The 13,588-nt window shown below is 36.7% G+C and overlaps 1 protein-coding gene across 2 annotated transcripts in view; it reads left to right on the top strand.

Moving 5' to 3' along the window:
* The first annotated feature begins 1,410 nt into the window (after window positions 1-1,410).
* LOC131439572 (probable beta-hexosaminidase fdl) overlaps window positions 1,411-13,588 on the top strand; it is a 111,420-nt gene continuing 99,242 nt past the window's right edge. For both annotated transcript variants that reach the window (XM_058610746.1, XM_058610748.1), the window contains exon 1: window positions 1,411-2,269. The gene's annotated coding sequence lies outside the window, so the exon portion shown is untranslated. The remainder of the gene's footprint in view (window positions 2,270-13,588) is intronic.

A 13,588-nucleotide genomic window follows, 5' to 3' on the forward strand; every position in this document is an offset into this window, starting at 1 on the left:
TATTGTGCGAAATTTCTATAACAAACATAACTTCTCTCATATATTGTGGAGTTCATATGTTGTTCGTATGAAAACTATTATAGTGTTAGATGAGATGTATGTTGCAGAGGTATATTGTTCATATTAATCTTATGAAATTATGATTTTGGTGATTTTTGATGCATCATAAAATTTGCCTTATGATTTTTACTACTCAATTTGCTTGAGTGTATGAAAATTGAAATATCGGTATTTTGAGAGAGCATATCTGTATTCCTGTATCGAGTCCAAAAATCGGTATAAATACCGAGAAATCGGTATAGTTGGCAGCGCTGCTGCTAACCTCAATCGAATGAACACATTTTGACAGTCCAGCAGTACTATTTGTAAACAGATATTTTTTTGTTTGTTTGTTAACAATTTGGATGAGACCATTTACGGTCCATATCGCCTAAACAGAGTTTTAAACATTTGTTCACGATTGGATACGGTTTGTTTTTGAGATTTTTTAAATAAAAGTAACTAGTTGCAAAGTGTAAAGATGATTGTTTAAGACGTGTTCTTCGAGTTTTGTTTAAGCTTGTTTGTAAACAGTACCGCTGAACTGTCAAGGATGAATGCTTGTTCATTTGTGACGTCACGATAAAAAATCTAATGAACGTTTAGCTTTTTCAGGGTTGTGAAGCATTGTACTAATAATTCCACAAATCATGCAAACTGACAGGGCTGCCCAGAGATGCCAGATATTTTCATAAAAAATCTGTATTATACTGAATGAAAAATTTGTATTTATCTGTATCAACTATCAAATCCAATTTTTTCTAATAAAAATTTGTTGTTGTAATGTTATTCCATCATTTTATTTTTGTATAATGAGAAATTCAATAAGTTTCCAATATGCATATTTCAATCCACAAGGACGAACATTTGGCAACTTCATATATTTTGGCCCACCTAACAAACTTTATGTTGCAATTTTTTATCAACAATCGGAATCAACAAAATAGTATTTTATTTTTATATACTTTCATTATGTTGACTTGGTAAAATGCTGTGGGATCTCATCACTCAACTTAAAATAGCAGCACCATTTCAAGATTTTCAGATCAATTTGTGATTCATCTATTGATTACGAAACTTTTATCTCGTCACTACCAAAGAAAGTTCAGACGATAATAAAAGCAATTTGTTCTATCCATTTTTTATGCAATATGTATAAATCTGCATTGAGTTTAATTAATCTGTATGCGCGTGTAAAAATCTGTATAGTGCAGATAAATCTGTAAAAATGGCATCTCTGGTGCTGTCGAAATAGGCTGTCAGCATGATTGAATTGTTTACATTTTTTATGTTGATGAAGCAGCATCAACTCACATTGGATGCTTGCTCACACACACACATACACGCCCAAACCATCATGCAATAATAAGCATTACCATCAGTTATAGCCGAAAAGTATTAGACTGCCACTGCAGCGTTTGGTTGCGATCGTCGATATAGCAATTCCCATTCGAGACAACAAGACGGGCTGTTTTACTGTGTTTGTTATGTAGCGCCAGCTAGTTCCACCGCACGCATTCGATTTCGATTCCTCTGCAGGTGCTGGCTGAGCACAATCAGTGTAGTGTACGGGTGCAGTTATTTACCTCCATAGTGTTGCTGCCTCCTAGATAAGGCAAAAACTGTTTCTCCCGTTTTCGCTCGACCGATAATTTCGTTCAGAGTGCACCCGATGCTGGTACCTAATAGCTGCCATCGGGGGTGGTCGATATTTGCTTCATAGAGCTACGGGATATTAATTTGCGAGACGAATTCCCAACGCGTAATCTGCTTCATCATCAGCAGAAAGAAGGGGGTTTGATTTCGCAGCCAAATCTGTTGTGGTTTGCGTGAAAGATCGTCACCGTCATCTGTGTCGCTGGCTAGGCGAAAATCAAGAGTTCTATGTCATTCAGTGGATATAAAGAAAGATTGGTTTTGCCAGTGCAAAGAAAAGGGCAAGTTACGCTCTGTTTCAAATTGTGCGAATGTGATATAATAGTGAGCGGAAAGTTTTCCGTCGCCTAATTAGTAATTCGTCCGGAACCTAGCGGCGATATGAGAAGTAGGTGCAAGTGAGACAAATTCGTGGATTAAGAAAAAGTCAGTGAAAAAATCGTCGGAGTACGGATCAGCGCCGGAGGCGGTAACAAATAAGGAAGAAAAGCGAAACCATTTCGAACGAGACACGAAATCTTGAAACCACTCACCGGTGGGAAGAAGCGGCAACGACGACGGAGTGAGCAGTCAGGTAAAGTGGGTTATTTAATCAATATTGGTGTCCGTCTAACTGACGGCCCAAACACTCCGCCGCAGCTCACGATTCGTTCTTGGTTCAATGATCCTGGTGGGGGAGGGAATCGCTTTTTTACTTCCTTTCACGGCGCTTACTTACCCAGCTCGGCCACCGGAACAAATGCAGTTTCAATATACTGCAAGGTCTTTTTATGTTTACGCTATAAACTGGTCTCTTTTCTAATGGGTCGTGTTCCTATTTTGCCGTTTTGTTTGAGTTTACGCTATTCAGTGGAATGAACTGTGCCCAGTTTGTGTGGCGACGAACAGCTGGCACTTTTCCCGGTTTTCTTTCGCAGTCAGTGGAGTCAAGCAATGGGATTTCCTTTGGGCTATTTTCAGCTTGAAAGCAGCTCGATGAAAGGAAAGGAAAGATATCCATGTGCTTGGGGCTTTACACGAAAAAAAAATAGGTGAATTATTAAGATTTATTCTCAATATTAAAACACTTCGTGGTTGATTACTACTAGGTCGCCAAATCATTGGTAAAGAGTAAGAGTGAGACATGCTGCCAGTTGATAACTGTTAGATTGTCTTCGGTTAAAATTTTGAACAGTTTTATGATAAGACCACGAATGATGAATAGCTTTTGCTGTGCTGAAAAATATTAGTAAACATAATAAGGCAGCAAAAGATGTTTTAGTCTCTTGTCAAATCAGTGTCTGACGGCAAAGCAGAAGAAAAGATAGACTTGTGATGCGGTGTGTTTTTTTGTTTTCTGTTGTGTGTTTCCATAGAGATAGAGGACTATAATTGAATGCTGTGGCGGCCAAGTAAAGCGAAGCATGCTTGGTTCTTCTAGTCATTTGGGCTGTTGCTTCATGTGTTTTCATATGCAGGGTAGTTTAATTGGCAAAACAATTTCCCCGCTGATGAGCTAACTACGGGTTCGAGTCCCGTCTCTGCGGTAACATTTTCGCGGTTTAACATTGCGTAGTTGCATTCGCATACCACTTTTTCAATCTGTTTTCCCCGTTAGATAGTGATCACATTTAAAACTAGCTCAAGACGGTTCTACGCCTCAACAAGACTACAAAAACAAATCAATATATAATCGAGTTTTTGACGTGAATACGTCTCACTTTACTATGGGGCACCTTTTCAAAATTTATCCTCTGAAAAAGTAATAAATTATGAATATCTTTTGTTGTATTTAATGTATCAACATAATTTTTGCCACATACCTTCGGAAATGTGATCATCAATTTGTGTTAAAATTCTCTGTTGCATGAGGTACCAAAACCAAGAAGAACCACCGGGCATAAAGTCGTATTTGCGGCCATAAAGTCGTAGATTTGTTTTCGTTTGAGACGTCAGGATAGACATTGCAGTACGGTGCAAAAAAGTGTGTTGTAGAAAGTAATGACTTTGTGGATTATGTTGATCCGCAAGGTGGCATCAACAGTGCAACATAACTTCGAAAAAGTAACCCATGTAACACTTCGCAATTCTTAAAGAAGTAATGCATATAACACCTATCACTTACAAAAAAGTAACTTATGTAACGCTTCGTAACATCTTCGTTACAAAAAAGCAATGCATGTAACGGTTTGTAACGCTTATAACTCACAAAAAGTAAGCGTTACACTTTTAATTTACAAACGCATGTAACGCCCCATAATACCTTAATCTTAAAAAAGTGATTCATGTAACGCATATAACTTTCAAAAATGTAACGCTTCGTAACATCTATAATTTAAAAAAGGTAACGCATGTGATGGCTTTAACTTACGAAAAGTAACGCATGTAACGCTTCGTAACACCTATAGTTTACAAAAAAGTAACGCACGTTACGCCTTCAACTTTCGAAACAGTAACGCATCTATAAATTACAAAAAAAAAACGGATGCAACGCTTATAATTTTCAAAAATGTAAACCATGTAACGCCTCAAAACCTTTACCTTCAAAATGTAACACGTTAAACTCACCAAAAAGTAACGCATGTAACGCTTCATAACACCTATAACTTACGAAAAAGTAACGCATGGTTTATAAAGTTTGTAACTCAAAAATAGTAACGCGTGTACCGCTTCGTGATACCTAGAACAGACAAAAAAGTAACGCATACAACGGTTCATAACGTTTGTAACTCACAAACAGTAACACATGTAACGGTTCGTAACACCTGTAACTAACAAAAAGTAACTCGAGCAACGGTTTGTCACATCCATAACTTACAAAAAAGTAACGTATGTAACGCTTATAATTTACAAAATGTAACGCATGTAACGCCTCATAACACATTTACATTCAAAATGTAACACCTATGACTCATGAAAAAGCAACGCATGTAACGCTTCGTGATACCTATAACGCTACGTAATACCAAAGATAAATAATAAAGACATGTACGTGCTTATAAACATTTTTAAAAAATGTGGTTCGTTCCCGGTACCTTCTGAAATGACCGCACTCACCGTTTGGTGGAGCGCGAGATTAATTGCATTGTTATCATTTCAACCATAGTGTGCCATAAAACCACAATATATACAAATGAGCTACCGAATCGAAAGGGTTCTCACTGTTTGGCATTTGCATTATGAATGTATGATGGGAACTCAGCAATGCAACCAATGTATCACCATTGGTGCCAGTTTCACGGAGGACCACAGATGTGCGCCAAAAAAAGATCGTGACTGTCATGTCTGGAAATTCGTTTGTGGTAATACCCATAATTCGTGACACTTGTAATATACGAAAAAGTAACGCATGTAACACCTAAAATATACAAAAAGTAACATATGTAACGCATCGTAACACCTAAAATTTACAAAAAGTCACGCTTGTAACGCTTCGTGAGACATATAACTCACACAAAAGTAACGTATGTAACGCTTATAATTTACCAAAAAAAAATCTTTTTTTTTCAGTGTATATTTTTTAGAGTGCCCTATTGATTCCCTACAACTTCTTCCTGGACGCCATTTTTGTACGATGAATGGTTTCCGAATTACAACGAGAAGAACTTGATGATTTGCATGCACCCGTAAATCATTTTAGCTGTAACTTCTTCATTTTTCAAAAGGCACGGATAGGATATTATCAAAAAAAAATTAAAACCATGATTTTTTTTTATTTTTCGGATTATTTTGTAATTATTGAGAAGAAAATCAAAAAATTTTTCCAGTGTATATATATTTTTTTTAAGTGCCCAATCGATTCCCTACAACTTCTTCCTGAACGCCATTTTTGTACAATTAACGGTTTCCGAGTTACAACGATTTGAAAAAGGCAATTTTTGTGAAATGCAAAAATACATACGCCCTTTTTAAAAATCAGTCGTGAGTCGGATTTACCTCTCAACCGGTTCAAAACTAATGGTTTGTCATACTGAAGCCATGTGCAAAGTTTTATCCAAATCGGAGAAGGTCGATTCTGATTTTGTCACTTTTTCGTCTACTCATTCCTGGAATTGCTCAAAAGCAAAAGCTAGGTTATTAATACTAAAAGCTACACAAAATAAACAGAAAATGAACTCCATACTTACTCCATATTACTGTTACTGTTAGACACCGGCACCTTCTGTTGGTAATCCACAACCGAAAAGGCCAATGACCACTTGATGGAGATACCCTTAGGCAGGTGCGGGAATGCCGCACTACAAAGTGCTGTACAATAATTTCGGGTTTGGTTAGCAACGATACGCGAATGACGCGTATCAAAAGCAGTGAATAGCTGATTTATTATCAAAAAGCGGTACTTTCTGTTACTGTGCGTGTATGTATGCGCGTTCTATTATTTGCACCTGTTTTTGTTTGTTTGCTTGTTTGTTTTGTTTATCTTACTTGGATGTGAATGGGTTTCGAATCGGTTTAAACCCCAATCATTCGAGCCACCTACCCTGCGGAACTCCGGTAATGGTCAGTCCGAAACAACGGGTGCCCCGACAGAATTTGTATTAGAAAATTATGCTTGTAGCTAGCTAACTTGTCGTAGTGGCCTACCTCCCGGCCCGGCTGCCATTGCATCGTTTTGAACCTGCTGATGCTAAATGGGACGGAATGAATAAATAAATAATGATTACCGCATCAAGCCGGGCTTTGGTTCACGAGAACATGACAGGAGAGAGAGAGAGAGAGAGAATAGCCAGACCCGGATTGTCCCCCGGAGCATGGCACGGAGCTTCGTATTTGGGTTATTGAAGCGATTTGAATATTTTAGTCTATTTTTTTTGCATAATGCATAATTAGGATTAGTCCGTTTGTTGTCAAAGTAATGCAGTTCATTGCTCCCAGAGCTCATTTATTAGGAGATTTTTATATATTCAAAACATGTCCAATATTTAGTTTCTCGTTGAACTATTTGGTCTAAATTGTAAAGTGATAACAATTCATTAATAATGCGTATTGCGGCATTCACAAAAGTTTGATAATTGCTTACTCTGAGTCACATTACTCAAACAACTATGTTTATTCATCAATTTCGAAGTTACTGTCGGTAACGAACTGAATAAACTGTGTGCTTTTTTGTGACAATTTCTGTACCAGATATCGTACGAACGAATTTGGTGTTCTGTAGATTGTTTTTATTTGCTCGAAGCACACTTGTTGATAGTGATCGATGTTTGTTTTCGCTTTTTCACACACACTCTGGTGTGATAAAATGAATTCTTATCGGAAATTTAAGCACTCTAGCTTCTTGCTTGTGTCCACCCGTCAATGGCTCAATAGTCGTTTACGCAGGTGCTTGAGTTCGTATATTTTATTGAACCATCGTCTTCCGGAAGGTAATAAGCATTTTGAGCGATTGAGGTGCATTTGTTATGTTATGAATTTTTGTAATTTTTGCGCTAATAATTTTCACAGGAACCTTTTACTTTCACACTAATGTCGTTTTCGCTTGATGTCAAACCTAAACTCAGCTTCCATCCTAACTGCTATTAAACCGTTTGTTTGAAGCCCGTTCCGCACCTAGTTTCAACATCATTGAACTGAAAATCGAGTCAGTTTCGGACCTGATTCTTACACCGGGTTTGCCTTGGGTTACCTCCGTTTCTAAGTGCGAATTCAACACAGTTTCGTGATAAGTGTTTGTTTGATGAAACTACCCTGGGTCAGTTTCAGTTTCCTAAAGCAAAAACGACATAATATTAGTACAAATCAGCTGTTTTTCAAAGAAGGGCGAATCTTACAAAAGTAAACAAATCTCTCTCCTACGAATAAAGGCTTCAAAATCCTACAGTTTTTTGTTTGTTTGCTTGTTTGTTTATAGTCCAGTAGTGTAAGATAAGACATCTTTTGATTATTACTACCTTCGATTTCACCGTTCGCATATTCATTCTTATATCTAGTTATATCTACTTATAATTTCTTATTTTAACAATTAAAATACTACTAGGTACTAGTTACGATCGAAAAAATCGATGCAGCCAACTTTAAAAATTGTTTCCGAGGGAGAGCGTCTTACTGCAGGTGGCAACAAGTTCCAATTTATCACACCTCGAACGAACAGTGAACTAGCGTAACACACCGTATTATGAGCAGGAACCACTAAGTTTTCCAAACGACGTCCTCGAGACTGAATAATTTTTCCATAGAGTACAGCGGGGAACTGAGTTTTCTGAAGCCCTCTAAGGAAAACACAGGAACGATATGCATAAAAATTTTATTTTCCTAAAAATTCGGATTCTACAACAATCTCAATTTTAGTAATACAAAGAACTATAAAGGGCGAAACTGTCATTCCATTTTGTCGTGTTTTTGCCTTTCTCATATAGAAAGGTTATGCAATCACTGTGAAAACCGACTTTTGAACCCAGGCCCGGAGGTACGCAAAATGTCTGTGTGTGTATGTGTGTATGTAACGTTTTTTTGCACTAACTTTTCTCAGAGGTGGCTGAACCGATTTTCACAAACTTAGATTCAAATGAAGGGTCTCGTGGTCCCATATAAAATTCCTGAATATTATTTGGATCCGACTTCCGGTTCCGGAATAATGGGGTAAAATGTGCAAAAAATTGTGAAAATAAGTGCACCAACTTTTCTTGAAAATGGCTGAACCGATTTTCACAAACATAGATTCAAATGAAAGCTCTTTAGGTCCCATACTAAATTCCTGAATTTAATTTAGATCTGATTTTCGGTTCCGGAATTATGGGGTAAAATGTGCAAAAAAATGTGAAAATAAGTGCACTAACTTTTATCAGAGATGGCTGACCCGATTGTCACAAACTTGGGTTGAAAAAAATGTACAAAAATTGAAAATATGTTTTCTAGCTTTTCTCATAGATGGCGCGACCGATTTTCATAAACTTAGGTTCAAATGAAAGGTCCTGTGGTCCCATACGTAATTCCTGAATTTCCTCTGGATCCGACTTCCGGATCCGGAAATATAAGGTAAAGTGTGTTAAAAATTGCTTACCATCACTGAAAAGGACGAAAAACCGTAAAAAGTTTTCTAAATCGACCTCAAATCTTCTCCAATTAATAGTTTTCATCAGTAGACGCTCAAACAAATATTTTTTTAATTTTATTCTCTCTTGTGACTGGATTATTCTACCACACATTTGTTAACGTAAGTTTCGCCCTCCGTGTTCCACGCCAACAAACAAGGCGATACCTCAAATGCTAGAAAGAAAGAGCAAAACTATTTATTTTCATTATTTTGGATAGCTTCAGAACTTTTTATTGGAAATAGTAAATGGAACGTCAGAATTACCCATAAATTTGTCTTATTTTTCTTGTTGCATCTGTACTGAAATAATAGGTCTGGTAGTTTCTTCCACACAGTAGTTGGTTAAACCTTTAATTTCTATTACGAAAATTGATTATATAACATCGCTTCGCATCAATATCTAAAAATAGTTCAGTATTAAAGAAGCTGAAGGTTCACTTTTCATGCAAAAGTTTTACCCATTCCGAAAAATTATTTAGGGAAATATTGCATTGCTTGTTATTATTTCCGCAATGGATATTCGATTCCTATATTGCTCTATGCGATAATTTGCTAACATCATCGTTTTCTTGATTCATAAATTGAAACATAAAAGGCGCTGAGTTGTTTTGAGTTTTGCGTCTGAAAGCTATTTGCAGTTGTGGTTCCTAATGAACTGTCATAAAGCCTAATGCCGTTCACATCAGGGGTGTCAGGTTAAATTTTTAAGCAGGTTTATGATAGCGAGCAAAAATGGAATTATAAAAGTACGGGTGTGTAATGTCAAAGACATAACTGGATGTCGTGAATACGAATAAAACTGACACTCTTTCTTCATACTTCCGAATATCAATTAGTTGATCGATTGTGTGAATTGTGCAAGCTTTCCCCTTTTTCATTACTAGAAACAATACACCTGAACTAAAGTTCAAATTAGTTACATTAAACATTCTGACATACAATTAAATATTACAAGCTAATCAGTATAGTTATTTATGATAAAATAATGGTGGTTCTGTAAAAAAACCTTTTATGAAGGCGTTCGTGATGGAGAGTGACGAGTTGAGTTCGAATCTATTCTGAGTCAATGCTATGCATTTTATATAGCAAATCAGCAGAAAGTTCTACTACAAAATACAACTGGTTGAATAGTGGGCCGTATACAGTATAGTGAAGGAAAATTTCGCATAATCCTTTGGGTTTACATACAAAACTTTGATGTCGATTATTTCATTTTGGATTAGAATGTTTCAGTAAAAGAAATTTTCAAAAGGCTACACGGGAATAATTTCTGGCATTCAGTAAGGCCAAATTATGTAATTCTCCAAAATATTAAACACTGTTGCGAATTTTGCACTGCGGAAATTGCACAAAGCTTATCAAATTATCCTAGACTTCCACTACACTGATGGTTTTAATTACCGGTTTGCAAAGAAGCAATCTTTATAGTTCTTTAGATACCATTTGGAGCCATTAGAAGGGTTTTACATAATGTTCATCATTCTTGTCCATTTTTCGCTGTATTTTTCTCCAGTGCAAACGACCAGCAGCAGGATGATGCAATCGATCTTCTTTGAAGGGAAACTGACTCTGCGGCCTGTGCGTTTGAGCTTATGTACCACGCAAAACGTCTGCGCTTTCATTGCCGACTGCTCCTCCTGGCGACCGAAGTCCAAATGAGAGCACGACTTGAGCGTTTGACGCTTTATACTTGGTTTGTTCTTACTAATGTCGGTGGGAGAACTTCACCTTGACATCTAGTTCCGTCTGAAGCGCTAGAAGAAATGAACGATTTTCAATCAAAGTTTACCGTTTATACTCGTTCAGGAAATAATCGGAACTGACGCATTACTATCTCAAAGCCGCCGGGTGCGAAAAAGGCCAGCACGCGTATTGAATTTTCCTCATTATTTCAAAAATTTTTAAAAACCGTGTTTCTCAGTTATTTATGGTTATCTGACGCTGTTGAACATTCAATCACAAATTCCTGATTATATTTCCGATAGCTTGTAGAACAAATTATGTTGTTGGGTTAAGTACATCAAGAGATATTGGCGATTATGTTCTGCCCATTCTTGTACAGGGTAAATTTTGAAAAGGCGTCCCATAGTAAAGTAAGTTGTATTCTCGACAAAACTCTAGACTCGTAATTCTTCTTCCAAAACCGAACCCGACCCGTACCCGATAAAAAAATAAAACTTTACCTTTACCCGACCGAACCCGAAAAACGTCCCGAGAATTAAAAAATCCGCATCCGTACCCGACTCGAGCCCGACAATTTTTTTCTGTACCAGCACCCGATCAATACAATACCAATACACCCCCCCCCCCCCCCTCCATCAGTTGGAACAAAATCTTACATTTTAACAGACTTTTCCCTATCTTATATATCTGTTGGAAAAAATACCAATAATGAAAATAGTTTAAAATTTCACCATTTTTGGGAGGACACGAATTTAAAATGTAAATATTCAGAATTATTTAAAAGGTTCTTGATATTTGTATCAGAGGTGGAAGCCCATTTTGAGCAGGAAAATGTAAATCAAGATTTCCGATTGTGAATCAGACAACCGAACACCGTGAATTAAAAAATTGGGTAACAAAACTAAAATGGCGATTAGTTTTTAAATGGTGGGAACTGTAGATTACACTCTTTTTATTGCGAGACAAATTTGTTCTCATTCTCAGAAGACACCCATGCACAGGCGAAGAGCATTAGCTGCTCTCAAAAACTCGTTCGCGCCTTTAAGTACCGCGGCAGAAATGGATGTACAACGCTTCGTTCGTTCTCAGCGCATTTAGCCAAGAACGGAGTTTGAGTGCTCCATTCGCATGAGAACAGGTGTAGCAGCTTGTGCTAATTAACTCTCTGGCAAGTTCCCGTTCACAATTTAATATTCATACAATTTTGTAATAATATTAAACCCTACATTTTTTGGCAATTGTGTTTTCTGAGACTTGTTCAATTACTTTCCTTGGCGTACGGCACAATTGTTAATAATTAGGATTTTGAGCTACTATTATCACTGATTCCTGTATGATCAAAGTACTGGGCGATTTGATCAGCATTTACATCTAAAATCGTTGATCCCAATGAGGGGTGTGAAAATTAGTGACAACAGTAGTCCTACAGTAATTTTTAACTAAGGATAACGCGTGTCAATCAGACTTTTAAAATCGTAGAAAATTGCAAATTTTGCATCTTTTGGAAGTTCAGTGATGGGTGATATTAAAGAAGTTTGTACATCAATGATTTTTGTCAATTTATATGCATGAGGGTGCTCAATTAGGGGAAAATTGTTAATTTGTAACTTTCAGGAATGCTCGTTTAACAGTCTCTATCACCAAAGTTGGGAAAAATGCCGGTTTCGTTACGGCACGGTTTACGGAGTTTCAACACATGTTCTCTTTTAATACAAACCGTATTCTATTTCGCAACCTGTTGTTTAATAGCAATAAAATGAATACTAGATGAATGGAAATGAATGCTAGATGAAGGTTTTATGAAAATAATCAGATTGAATCGTAATCCAATTGATAATGTTAATTTTACAGCTTTCGCTACGCAATACCAATACACAATGCAATACTAGTAAAAAAATAAACCTCCCCAAATTGTGATTATAGCGACAAAAGACTTTGTTTTATTTCTAGCTGGTTGATGCTGATGATGATGTTCATGCACTATCTAGATTAAACCCAATGAAACGCTATTCGACATGAATTTGATTTAAAGAGGTAACTGAAGCGCAGCATTTGACGCAGTGTTTCAAGGGCACGTTTGAATTGGCGTAGTCAAATCCTGCACTCCTGTTACTTCTGTGTATGATATTCAAGCTAAATAGGGTAATATTAATCAACTCCATAGCACGCTTTGTGACGCTTTGACATGTTTTTCTTAAAGTTATAATTATTATTCATCGCAGCATGTATGTTAATATTATTCGCTGTTTTTATTGATGATATTACTCCACCACGACGGTATTGCTGAATACATTTCAAATACATCACGAAACATGGAATTTCGATGCGACCGACGAAATCAACTCACTGACCGAGCCTCAAATTTTTGATATCGGATAATTCATATCCGAGAAAATTGAGCGGTAATCAGTTTTGACGTTAACGTCACTTATACCACTACATCACATGGACTGTAAGTGACAGCATTAAAAGATTTTTTTTCGGTACCTGGAAAAATCGCAATGTTAATAGAAAAATAATGCAAATGGCAAATGAAGACATGTCACTATGGATCACGACCACACAATTAACATTAAAACACTGAAATGTACAAATTGGTCTAATTTCGAAAACCAATGGAACAGAATTATCCAATGCTAGTAAAGCAAGTAATTCTAAATTGTACCATTTAACTTAGTTTGATGACCATTTTTTAGATATCAAATTTTGAAATTTGACATCAAATCAACATTTGACGATTCCTTTTTTAATTAAAATCCCCCCCACGGGAAATCCTGCGTACGGGCCTGCACCATATTGTAACGGGATAAGGAAGGAAACTGATTGGCACATTTTTGTTACAATGAAATGCAGATTTGCTGCTCGTGTAGAGATGCAAGATCAGTCAAATACTTGAAAAACCGTTCTGGTTGTTTCAACTATAATATTATTGGTTTTATATTGATATGTTACTTGTTGATATTTCTATAACCATTAGGGTAAACAAAAACATTTAAAACCCTTCCATGGTTCGCTATAGACGATTATAAGCCAATATATTTGGTTTCTTCTAGTTGTTGTATGAGAAGTGCTGGAGATGGAGTGTTCATTACTTTAATTGATAATGGTTAGAGTAGCACAAATCAATCTCCAGTATGACTAATCCACGTGAAATGCCTCGAGCATGCATACTTCCAAATAGTGCTCTCGATGTTTCTC

Source organism: Malaya genurostris, chromosome 3 (genome assembly GCF_030247185.1).
Source record: "Malaya genurostris strain Urasoe2022 chromosome 3, Malgen_1.1, whole genome shotgun sequence".
NCBI lineage: Eukaryota > Metazoa > Arthropoda > Insecta > Diptera > Culicidae > Malaya > Malaya genurostris.